This window comes from Rutidosis leptorrhynchoides, chromosome 5 (assembly GCF_046630445.1).
Source record: "Rutidosis leptorrhynchoides isolate AG116_Rl617_1_P2 chromosome 5, CSIRO_AGI_Rlap_v1, whole genome shotgun sequence".
NCBI lineage: Eukaryota > Viridiplantae > Streptophyta > Magnoliopsida > Asterales > Asteraceae > Rutidosis > Rutidosis leptorrhynchoides.
Genome location: NC_092337.1, coordinates 409,000,576 through 409,014,903, shown reverse-complemented (window position 1 = coordinate 409,014,903; position 14,328 = coordinate 409,000,576).

Genomic DNA, 14,328 nt, shown 5'->3' with positions numbered 1-14,328 from the left:
GCCCCATCCAAAGTACCGGATGATTTAGTACTTCGAAATTTATATCATGTCCGAAGGGAGTCCCGGAATGATGGGGATATTCTTATATGCATATTGTGAATGTCGGTTACCAGGTGTTCAATCCATATGAATGATTTTTGTCTCTATGCATGGGACGTATATTTATGAGAAATGGAAATGAAAATCTTGTGGTCTATTAAAATGATGAAAATGATCGATTATGATAAATTAATGAACTCACCAACCTTTTGGTTGACAATTTAAAGCATGTTTATTCTCATGTATGAAAGAAATCTTCCGCTGTGTATTTGCTCATTTTAGAGTTATTACTTGGAGTCATTCATGACATATTTCAAAAAACGTTGCATTCGAGTCGTTGAGTTCATCAAAATTATTATTAAGTCAATTATAGTTGGATATATTATGAAATGGTATGCCTGCCGTCAACTTTCGATGTAATGAAAGTTTGTCTTTTAAAAACGGATGCAATGTTTGTAAAATGTACCATATAGAGGTCAAGTACCTCGCGATGTAACTAAATGTAATGAATTCGTCCAGATGGATTAGGACAGGTCCTTTCAGTTGGTATCATAGCGGTGGTCTTAGCGAACCAGGTCTTGCATTAGTGTGTCTAACTGATAGTTGTTTAGATGCATTAGTGAGTCTGGACTTCGACCGTGTCTGCATGTCAAAAGTTTTGCTTATCATTTAGTGTCGAAAATTACTTGTTTATCATCTTTAAAGTCTAGACATGTCTTATTGCCTTTATTGCATAGATAGTGTATAGACAAAAATTCATATCTTAGCGTATCTGCTAATTCATATATTGGCGTATCTATTACCGTAAACTTTGCCTGATATATTCCGTAAATTCCTCCGTAATCTACGAAATCTTTTGTTCTATATATATAAATATTCTATATAATTAGAATACCATCCGATAGCCGAAAATCATTTCATATCAAAACATTCTTTATTCAAACGAACGAAATGGAACTCGCCACTAGTTCAAGTCCCTCGAATTCCGATACCGAGTTTCACTCGAGCTCCAAAAGCAGTGTGACCGGAATGGATCAACCAATCAGCCATCATCTATTCTGAATGAATTGGGGATGGGATCATAGCCTACTTAAGTATTGGAGACAAGAAGAAGGTGATCCCTTCCATCAACCGAAATCACCTCTTGGCGATGAACCTGAAGCACTTACCGGTGAACCTGTTCGCAATACCATTTTCTCTCTCATTTCCAGAGTATTTCTCCACGACTATATCACAACTCAAATTCTAAACCTTATTCATCCACTCGTTCCGATCGACAGTAATCCTGGAGTAATGGAAGAAGTCAACGAGCTTCGCGCCCGAGTTGTAGCCTTGGAAAATATGGTGCCAAACATACCAGCTTCAGCAACATCACCGGCACCAACAGTACATTCAGTAACAGCACCCGTACCATCAATAACACACGCCTCAACATCTCATTATGTACCTTGATTATAATCATCATACTACGTATCATTCTACATCAATTATCTTCGTTCGACATGGCGATTATGTAATTTCTAATGTTTTGGAGATTATATATTCTAGTTCTAACGGTAAATCAAATGAGATTAATATCACATTGACTCATTAAATCCATGATTACATCTGAAGAAAATATATATATGTATATATGTTTTCATAAAGATTGTAATTAAAAATTCTTTTGTACAAAGTGTTAATGGTGAAAATATTTTAACAGGTAGGTAATACCCGAGGAATATTTAAATTTCACATTAATAAGTTACACTGTACATTCTTCAAATCTGATTCAACAGTCATTTACTATCTTACTTACATCCACAAATATACGTATCCGTTCACCACAGAATAACCATTTTCATTCAATTTCATGTTTGAATTTTGACTTATCAGAATTCAACAAGTGGCATAATGAAGAAAATATTGGACAAAATAAAATTTGTTAGAAACAAACAAATTAATTATGAGAAATTTTGTTAAGAATCCACACTAATGAAATCCTAGCTAATTTTTCCTAGCTAACTGATTACATTTTATTTTATCGCAATTTAATTCTCGCAATTTTATTTATTGTCATTTAATTTCTGTTATTTATTTTATGCACTTTATTTATTGTCATTTAAATACTGTTATTTACGCAATTTATATATCGGGACACGTATACAATGGTTTGACATATCATATCGATGCATCTATATATATTATTTGGAATAACCATAGACACTCTATATGCAGTAATGCTTGAGTTAGCTATACAGGGTTGAGGTTGATTCTATAATATATATATACTTTGAGTTGTGATCGGGTCTGAGACATGTATACAATGGGTCACGAATACGTATCAATTAATTCGAATATTATATATTAAACTATATATGAATTATTGAACTTCTAACTGTGGACTACTAACATTGGACAATTAAAATGAATTAAAATATTGATTATAACATATGAAACTAAACAATTCTTCAAGTTTGCCACTTGATTTCATCTTAAACCTCATTTGTACCTTGACGATTACAATCTGCGTTCAAACCTTTCATGATTCTTGAAAACACCTCAATCGAGAGGATGAACCAACCGCACTTCATCTACGGAAGAAAAGATTGATGCATATAGTTATGCACCTGAAAACACTCGGAACCTGAGTAAACATTTAACACGTATCTGTGCTAGCTGCTTTGGCATTGTTATTTCCGAAAATAACCTTACAATCCCACTCCAAATTAGCCAATTTTGTCACAGCTCCAGCAAATCAACTTTGACTTTCATCCGGATTGGTCTTATTATAACCTTGATATATAAGTTGCCTTTCGTCATCATTACCAGGGAACTATTTATATCCCAACACATTAGCAGTAAACTTACCAGCAACTTCATTACTCATTGGCTTAAGTCTCTCTGAAGAACCATTAAAATTGTTCATTAAAACCTTATCTTATACTCATCTGCATCTTGTAACGAGAATTGCCATACCAATTATCGAGAATCAGCAATCAGTATTTTGAATATCGCAATGTTTCTATATCAACAGTTATATGTATACATATAACATTTACCTCTTAGAATTATGATCTTCCATTCTGAAATTCTGAAAAGCACCCAGTCTGCGAACCGATACTCGGATGTTGAAAAAGCTGAATGAAGCAATAAAAACTGTAAACTACCTTAACAGTCAAAATTTGGACAATAAAGATTAGCGTGTTGGAAAAGCTCAGAAAAAAAGAGAAAATTTGGTACTGAAAAACGGATTGAGCAAACCATGAAGGAGGCTGTGGACAAATCACAAAGACTAAACCTACCTTCAAAGAATCCAAATGATTCAGTATCTACTGAAGTCATTAACGAATGCCTTGCTCTTTACTCTAAACCCTTGTGGATAATATTCTTCATCATCCTCTGATCTTAGATATTCTAAGATATCATCGTATCTTTCATTATAAGTATCCTCGATATTTCTGAAGATATTTTCATAACTATTCTTATTTGAATCATCTATCTCTTCGTGCTATCTTTATTATATCATAAAGGAAAACTGTCCAGTTTCTATATTCTATAAACTTTTGAGTTTAAATTATGAATGTTTTTGAAGTAGTGTTGGGAACTGAAGCATGAGTTAGTATAATATAATGACACTTGATCAACGTGATTATATTACAGTAAGTCATGCTGAGTTTCTAATGGAACGTGATGATTCACAGATCATAACATCATCATGTGCCATGTTACACGACTCTTACACTCTATCTAGTATATAAATATATCAAGAACATAATTTCTTGATAGTTCTATCTTTTCTCTTAAATTCTGATAATTTAACCAATCAAGATAGTGCTATTACAATTTCTCTCTTAGAACATTAGTCATGTGCATTCAAAACTCCATACCTATGAATTCTGGACCATTATTCGCTTAACTTAAAGTCGGGAAGAGAAAACAAAAGTATGAAACTCCAAAATTTAAAGAAAATGAAGAGGATGGATTTATAGTGAAATATCTGACAAAGCAAAAGCAATCAAAATAGATTATCTCATTAACCAAAGAAGATCCTATTTCCTTAATTACCGGAGAATTAAATATTATTACGAAGATTTTCTTTAAATCCCTTGAATCCCGGAAGATTAACCGTGACTACATCAAAAGTTAAGACGAATCTCTTTTTTTTTCACTTCACTCTTTTGTGATAGCTTCACTCGTACTCTTCGAGTAATCAAATTTTTTTATCCTCGTTACTCAATGGTGATAAAACTCTATTTATCAGCTCATATTCATCATGAAAACATTTTTATTGTTAGCCATGACGACCTCGATCAAATTTCGGGACGAAATTTCTTTAATGGGTAGGTACTGTGACTACCCGGAAAATTTCGACTAATTTTAAATCAAACTCTCGATACGATTTCATAATTCTAACATGATAAGCAAAGTCCGTTATGTGGCGTCTCAAAATTTTTGAACTATTTTCGTATATTCATTTGACTTCGACCATTTCTGACGATTCACGAACAACTATTTGTAAATAGATACATATATATAATATATATATATATATATATATATATATATATATATATATATATATATATATATATATATATATATATATATATATATATATATATAAATATTACTTGTATATATAAAAAATTATATTAAATCTAATTATTTAAAGATACATAATATATTTATTTTAGTAGTTAAACTTGCTATTTAAAACTATTTATATATAGAAAGAGAATATATTAAAAATAAATGATTATGAGCTTAAATAGTAAACAATTGTAATACTCGGTTGGCATTTCGTTAGTGTTCATATAGATCTAATACATATATATGAAGAATTAAGATAAAAGTTGGACTGTAAATTGATTACGAAGATTTTAGATTTGTTAAAAAAATTTTACCTTTTTAGTTTAAATATTAGTACTCTGTACATATTATTTGGAACTGAAAATAAATAATGGACGGATCTTTTTGATCAGGTTTCATACAATTAATGACCAGAATAAATAAATGGACTTAATGTAAAAATTGGAGATTTATCTGAAAACTTTTATATGTAACTGTTTAGCAATGAACCCCGATATAATACCCCGTGAATTGATAGTAGGACAAGAGTCCGGCTGCTAACTATTCTAAATTTGACTTTTGATTGATTACTATGTAAAATGAATTACATATCAATTACTTTTGCTTTTGTAACGACCCCGACAAATCGTCAAGTGACGGCGTCGTCTACATGGGTCCCATCACCTGGTCATAAGTCTTTATGACAACGTTTGACCAAAATATGTCGCCTTCATTTCAAAATAAAGATTGTTTCCAAAGTTTACAAGAATTGTTCAACCAAAAGTTAAGTTACAAGGTTATAAGTACAAATGAAATCTAGACGACACGGTTTAAAGTAAAGTCAAAAGACGCTCCATGAAATGCATGTATACTTGACATCCAATGCAAGTATCAAATAGTAAGCGGAAGCATGTTTCACATATCGTGCAAGCCCTGAGAAAAACATAGAAATCTGTCAACGAAAACGTTGGTGAAATCATAGGTTTAAGTAAGTAAGTGAGTAAAAGTAAGTAAGTCGAACCACAAGGTTTGAAAAGTTGAAATAATAGTAATACATTCTAAAAGTTAATATTCACGAGCACCCAATTATCAAAGCTTAACATTCCATCCATTGTATACCCCATCCATAGTGCTAGAACAAACACTGATTCTCGAAAATATATTTCATCTGTAGACGGTAGCGAACCGTCAAAGATGAGGGTTGTCAACCCATATGGCCATATAACATAAGTTCTCGCTTACACCCGTCAAGTGTAACTAATGATAATCGAATTGAGGATTTTTGTTCTAAACTCGTATGTAGAATGTTTGTTTTCCCGTTCTTGTGTTCACTTAGTTCAAAAGAATCGTTTATGTTTTCTCATCCCAAATATAAGTTCAAAAAGAGTAAAAGTGGGACTATGATCTCACCTTGCGTGCAAGAGTTAATAAAGTACTTCAACAAGTAAACGCGTGCAAAGACAAAGCTAGTCTTGACCTAAACATATAGGTTATATCAATAACGGTAAACACAAACGGTCAAAGATGTTCAATTAGTCCTATGGCTCGTTACGACTCGATTATGTAGCATGTGAATCAATTAGTCAAGTTTCATGCACGATACAAGTAATTAAGCATGTTAGAACGATCGTATAATTGTTTGGTTAAGTTTGACTAAAGTCAAACTTGGTCAAAGTCAAGGTCAACGGGGTCGGGTCGGGTATCCGACAATTTTCCCATGATGAGAAATCATTTATGAGCAGAATGGCCAAGTTTCATGTTAATCGGAGTTACGGTTAAGCGGGAAACATTTTGTGAAAGGAAAAATAAAAACAAAAATGAGCTGGGCATATGCGCGGCGCGCTATGGGTTGCGCGGCGCGCACCCTAGTGTAAATCCGGGTCAGAACTCAACTAAAGGGGGCAAATATCTGGGATTTCTGTTTTGCGCGGCGCGCTGAGGTTGCACGGCGCGCATACCTGGAATTTTTGCTGTTTGCAGAAAAATAGACCAAGTCACGAACCAAAACTCAAATTAACATATTTTATGAACCGAAAACATCCAAAATGCATACTATATATCGTTGGAAAGGTAATTTGACAAGGAAAACAACTAAACACGTTTCATCAAACAAAAACATCAATTTCAATAACCGATTTTCCGTCAATTGATCATTAAGAATCCATTTTCAAAGTTTCAAGTTCATCAAATGCATTTTAAGTTTCGGGAATCCAATTCACACATGTGATATGCCGTTTTGAAGGTAATGAAGCATACATTACTACTAAACACTAACAATTAACATTTCATGGCATTCAAGCATCCAAAAATTCATGTCAAGAACTATCAAACCCTAGTCAAACATCTCAAAATCAATAATCATGTTTTTGAAGTTTTCTTAATCAACCTACACATCAATTTGAAGCTAATGATGCTAGTAACATATTTAATACATGAACTTTAACAATTAAACAACTTTTAATCATCCAAAATCAAAGATTAAGCAAGCAATTTTCATATTCAAGCTAGTTACACCAAAAACAACAAATCGAGCATACAAATTACATACACGACATCACAATGAGCCATAGACACTAATTAACACACTTTTAAGTCAAGAACACAAATTTAAAGAAATCTAGTGTTTTAGAAATGTTACCCAAAATCGAAGTAGTTAGCATCAAATCGAAGAGGATGATGAGAGGATCAAGAATATGTAATTTATTTGGTTGCTAGCTCCCTAATCCGGATTTAGATGATGAATTTATGTTAGAAAGTTGAGGGGATTTGGAAGTATCAAAAGGAGAAAGAGAGAGATGAATGAGAGAAGGAGGTTGAAGGTTTGACTAGTTGACCTAGTCAAATCTTTGGCCTCTTTGCAAGTTTGGTCCCTCTAGTTTCAAAGCGGGTGCGGGAAATAACCAAACGAATATTTAAAACGCTCGAGTAAACGGGTGACGTTATAATTAAATAACGAGGATATTATGAACATTAGTTAACGAAAGATGCCAAATTAAATGACGAAAGATATTATTTAAAAAAAAAAAGACGGTGTTAAAATAAATTTAACGGAAAAACGCGGGATGTTACATTATCCACACCTCAAAAGAAATTTCGTCCCGAAATTTAGTTGGAAGTAATAATCGATGCCTCTCACTCGAGACCGGAGATGTCAATGCTATGAATAAGTGAAGGTACGTCCTTGAGTGTTCTCATGAATTTGGATAGTTAGGGTTTCACGTTGTATTAAGGTTTGGTTTTTACGATCCCTGGTTTCAACTGGTTTTCCTATGAAGAGTAGTTTGTCATCGATAGTTGATGTATCTAGCAGGATTGCACGTTCCTGTTCCGCAGGACACGTTTCTAAGTTTGTTACACGAAATGTAGGGTAAACGGAAACTTAATTGAGTCGGAAGTTCTAAACGGTAGGAAGCGGTTCCAATACGCCCCAAGGTTTCAAAAGGTTCAATATTGCGGATATAGCCTTTCTCGATTTCCCAAAATGGATTACACCCTTCCAAGGTGCGGTTTCTCAATATTACGCGGTTACACACTGGGTTTGGTGAGGTTTTCATCTAAGTTTGGTATAACTCTTCTGGCGACAATGGGTTGTCTCGAGCCCTTCTCGGACTTGAACGATCTCAATTGTTGTTTCTTGATGGAGTTCAGATTTCGGTGGTTGATGCTTTGGTTAAATGAACAGGGGTATGACATTAGCGGTCATATAGGGTTTCGGAAAGTGCGTGTGAACACACGAGTGGTATCTACTGTTGTAAGAGTGATCTACTAAAGGTGACAATACGAGTTTGTGACATGTCTTTCCAAGACGTAAATCGTTCGTTTGCTCGGTTCGTCGGTTTGTGGGTGGTACGCGGTACTCATGTCTAAGCGGGTCTCCAAGGTTTCTTGCAAAACTAGAAGTGAAACGAGTATTTTGATACGTGATAATTGACAAAGATGCACCGTGTTGGAATAGAATCTCTTAATATACGTTTGAACAAGTTAGTTAGGGTTCGAAAATGTTCGTTAGAACTATTCACCCTCGTGGCGAATACTATTGTAATATGAAGAGTTTCTCTATCCATGGAGAAATGTTACAAGGAGTTTCCTTAAACGGAAATGCGAGCGATAAAGATAGGAGTGAAATGAGGACTTAGAATAGGATGAGCTTACATCTCGGGGTTGCCATAACGTGCCTCTAGTTGTCAAAAGTTGAAGTCTGAAAGAGAAACTAGGTAGTACACGTAGTTGTATAGTTCGGGGTTGAATAATAGTTGACCGATTATCAGAAACACAAGGGTGTTAAGTCAAAGAAGAGTGAAGTATCGTTGGATTGTGTGTTATCTTAAATTCCAGTAATATTAGACAGTGACGGTGAAATAACAGAGGTAGGTAGTGTGGTACGGGATGACGAGAAAATTGATCGGATCCACAATTTAGTATTCGAATTCTTCGTGCAAAATAACGAATTTTAGTTATGTTGATTTTTGAGACGAGAGAGTATGCCTTTCGGCGTTCAAGTAGAAATATTTCCATGTTTGAGTTCCATCTGTTGCTATACGATTTTAACTAGAATTGTTGGTGTGAAGAATCACGCTCAAGGTTCGAACACGGAGAGGTTTAAAGTTTTCCTTAGTGAGTTAACGAGTTTAAAAGTCGTGTAACACGAGAAAAGTCAGAAATGAATCTTCGGTAAAAATAGACGAGATCTCAGATTTTACGAATACAAGTCTGAGTTGGGAGAGTTCCCTGATTACATGTGGCTTGATTTCGAGATTGATTGTAATGCCTTGACCATTAACATCATAGTCTAGAAAATTGGACTTAGTTGAATAAGTTAAGATGTCATCTATAAATACGATAACAGATTTGTCTAGATAAGTTTGCATACGTGGTTTAGGAGGTTCATGAATACGGACGGAGTCCTAAATAAATCGACGGTACTAAGAGAGATTTACAACTAACGTTGCGAGTTCGGAAGATGGCTTAGGAGACATCGTCTCCCTTAACCCCAAATTGATGATAACCGGAACGGAGGTCGTTTTGGAATACACACGGGATTCATGCAAGTAATCATGAGGTCATGGATGCGAGGGAGAGGGTATCGGTTTCCAACCGAAAATTACTCAGTTCACAATAATCTATACAAGATGATGGGGAAACATTTTCTTTTTAACGAATAGGTTCCGAGCTCCCTAGTTCTATAGGTGTCAAGTAAAAAGTCTTAACGTATATCCTCCAATAAAATTTATAGGCACACAATATTTTCCGTTGGTCACTTAAATTGCCTAAGTAGTGTCTAGGGGAAAAAGGTGGAATGTAATGAGTACAAGTCAAAGTCTTGGTTGTAAAACGTCTAGCGATAATTGAATCGAATAAGTATGAAACATACGGTTTGTTGTGAAGAAACGTACCCGTGACTAGTCCATCGTCGTCTCGGGCATCCTAGGCGTTGATGTTGAAAGTTCAACGGCGTGCGTTGGGGTTGATTTTCTTATTTGGGCATTCATTCCTAAAATGACCCGTTTGGCCACATGCGTAGCAAGTGACCAACTTTCGTGGGTTGGGTCCCTTTTGAGTGATGGGGGTGGCACTTCCACAATGTTTGGCGATGTAACCACTTCCTTGGCGCCGGTGGCGGAACCTGCCACATCCTTCAAAGTGATGCTTGCGGCATTCGTTACAAAAAGGTAGTTTTCCGGTATAGCCTTTCTTGTCGTTGGAGGCGAAAGGCTTCTTGGAGAGGTTGTTGTGGTTGTGGTTGCTTGATTGAGAGGCTTCCCATGTTCTTTTATTGCCGCTCGATTGGTTCTCGACCATTGGTGCCGGCGTTTCCATTTCATTCGCCGTGTCTAAAGTATGGCGGGCCATTGTTAAAGCCTCTTGTAGGTTAGTGGGTCGAGGTGTCATTACCCTGTGTTGAATGCTCTTAGGGAGGCCATCCATGTAAAGTTCGACTCTTAGGGATTCGGGAGTCATGATATTTGGACACATTGTGACTAGTTCGGTAAACCGTTGATTATAAGCTTCGAGGTCGTTCCCGACCGTTTTTAAATTCCTTAGACCCTGCTCGAGCCTTCGAGTCTCGTCGCACGGGAAGTATTCGGTGATCATTCTTTCTCTTAATTCGGTCCAAGAGAGTGTGTGGGCTTCATCGCTTCCCACCAATTGTACATACGTGTTCCACCACGAGAGAGCAATGCCGGTGAAAGTGAGGGTGGAAAACTTGACCTCATCTTGGTCTCGACAACCGCTTGTGTTAAAAACGGTCTCCATTTGTTCAAACCATCGGGTGAGAGTAACCGGTCCTCCGGTTCCATCGAAAGTGGAAGGATTGTACTTCATGAAGTTCTTGTAGGAGCAACCTTCGTTTGAATTACCGGTTCCATGATTGTTGTTGTTAGAAAAGTGATCGGCCACGGCCGTACCCACGGCGGTGGTTATCATTCGTTGAAGAGCTTGTTCTAGGGTTTCGAGAGGAGTATTGTGTTGACCTTGGTGAGCCATTGTTCCTTCATGACACAAGAATATCGTTGGTTAGTATTTTCAACAATACTAACCGGAGTATGGAATAAGGATAGAGAGGAAATTTTTCCTTAACTCGCCTTAAATTCTTTACGTCATAATGTCGGAACGTCCATGTGAATCACCGTAATATAATCCCGGAAATTATATTACCCTGATTTACATGTGCATTTAACATTACTTTATAAAGTCAAGGTGGCGCGTCAACAAAATTTATCAACGTAAGATCAAGATCGAATACGAGTTAGATATGATAGAAGAGTTCGAGTATAAATGCACAAATAGTCAAGTAATTCCTACTTCAGTCTATATGCCGGTTGTAGTCTAGATTCACCTATGTACCCTATGACTCGGGGTGGACACAAATGAACTCTAAATCCCTACAACCAAGGCTCTGATACCACTTGTAACGACCCCGACAAATCGTCAAGTGACGGCGTCGTCTACATGGGTCCCATCACCTGGTCATAAGTCTTTATGACAACGTTTGACCAAAATATGTCGCCTTCATTTCAAAATAAAGATTGTTTCCAAAGTTTACAAGAATTGTTCAACCAAAAGTTAAGTTACAAGGTTATAAGTACAAATGAAATCTAGACGACACGGTTTAAAGTAAAGTCAAAAGACGCTCCATGAAATGCATGTATACTTGACATCCAATGCAAGTATCAAATAGTAAGCGGAAGCATGTTTCACATATCGTGCAAGCCCTGAGAAAAACATAGAAATCTGTCAACGAAAACGTTGGTGAAATCATAGGTTTAAGTAAGTAAGTGAGTAAAAGTAAGTAAGTCGAACCACAAGGTTTGAAAAGTTGAAATAATAGTAATACATTCTAAAAGTTAATATTCACGAGCACCCAATTATCAAAGCTTAACATTCCATCCATTGTATACCCCATCCATAGTGCTAGAACAAACACTGATTCTCGAAAATATATTTCATCTGTAGACGGTAGCGAACCGTCAAAGATGAGGGTTGTCAACCCATATGGCCATATAACATAAGTTCTCGCTTACACCCGTCAAGTGTAACTAATGATAATCGAATTGAGGATTTTTGTTCTAAACTCGTATGTAGAATGTTTGTTTTCCCGTTCTTGTGTTCACTTAGTTCAAAAGAATCGTTTATGTTTTCTCATCCCAAATATAAGTTCAAAAAGAGTAAAAGTGGGACTATGATCTCACCTTGCGTGCAAGAGTTAATAAAGTACTTCAACAAGTAAACGCGTGCAAAGACAAAGCTAGTCTTGACCTAAACATATAGGTTATATCAATAACGGTAAACACAAACGGTCAAAGATGTTCAATTAGTCCTATGGCTCGTTACGACTCGATTATGTAGCATGTGAATCAATTAGTCAAGTTTCATGCACGATACAAGTAATTAAGCATGTTAGAACGATCGTATAATTGTTTGGTTAAGTTTGACTAAAAGTCAAACTTGGTCAAAGTCAAGGTCAACAGGGTCGGGTCGGGTATCCGACAATTTTCCCATGATGAGAAATCATTTATGAGCAGAATGGCCAAGTTTCATGTTAATCGGAGTTACGGTTAAGCGGGAAACATTTTGTGAAAGGAAAAATAAAAACAAAAATGAGCTGGGCATATGCGCGGCGCGCACCCTAGTGTAAATCCGGGTCAGAACTCAACTAAAGGGGGCAAATATCTGGGATTTCTGTTTTGCGCGGCGCGCTGAGGTTGCACGGCGCGCATGCCTGGAATTTTTGCTGTTTGCAGAAAAATAGACCAAGTCACGAACCAAAACTCAAATTAACATATTTTATGAACCGAAAACATCCAAAATGCATACTATATATCGTTGGAAAGGTAATTTGACAAGGAAAACAACTAAACACGTTTCATCAAACAAAAACATCAATTTCAATAACCGATTTTCCGTCAAGTGATCATTAAGAATCCATTTTCAAAGTTTCAAGTTCATCAAATGCATTTTAAGTTTCGGGAATCCAATTCACACATGTGATATGCCGTTTTGAAGGTAATGAAGCATACATTACTACTAAACACTAACAATTAACATTTCATGGCATTCAAGCATCCAAAAATTCATGTCAAGAACTATCAAACCCTAGTCAAACATCTCAAAATCAATAATCATGTTTTTGAAGTTTTCTTAATCAACCTACACATCAATTTGAAGCTAATGATGCTAGTAACACATTTAATACATGAACTTTAACAATTAAACAACTTTTAATCATCCAAAATCAAAGATTAATCAAGCAATTTTCATATTCAAGCTAGTTACACCAAAAACAACAAATCGAGCATACAAATTACATACACGACATCACAATGAGCCATAGACACTAATTAACACACTTTTAAGTCAAGAACACAAATTTAAAGAAATCTAGTGTTTTAGAAATGTTACCCAAAATCGAAGTAGTTAGCATCAAATCGAAGAGGATGATGAGAGGATCAAGAATATGTAATTTATTTGGTTGCTAGCTCCCTAATCCGGATTTAGATGATGAATTTATGTTAGAAAGTTGAGGGGATTTGGAAGTATCAAAAGGAGAAAGAGAGAGATGAATGAGAGGAGGAGGTTGAAGGTTTGACTAGTTGACCTAGTCAAATCTTTGGCCTCTTTGCAAGTTTGGTCCCTCTAGTTTCAAAGCGGGTGCGGGAAATAACCAAACGAATATTTAAAACGCTCGAGTAAACGGGTGACGTTATAATTAAATAACGAGGATATTATGAACATTAGTTAACGAAAGATGCCAAATTAAATGACGAAAGATATTATTTAAAAAAAAAAGACGGTGTTAAAATAAATTTAACGGAAAAACGCGGGATGTTACAGATTTCAGCATAATGAATCTTTATATAATCACATACATTACATAACAACAAACCCACTCATTTCTTTCACTGTTTTCAGATTCAATCAACACCCCGACAACATGAATCATAGACAAGTGGGCTACTTTACATTTTTAACTTTCAATTGCATTTCATTTCAATTTCTGTTATAGGAATGTTATTATATTATTAATATTAATTATTTGATTAGATTTAATAATTATATTATGTATCTATAGATCTATGTATACATAATATGAGTTATCACTACCATCAACTCATTTTGATCAACCGATACCACCATCTTCTCCCAATCATTGAACCACCTCCACCTTCTATCAATACAACCACCCTCATCACCATCATTAAACTAATTGATCATCACCACCTTTGTGACCCGTTTGCT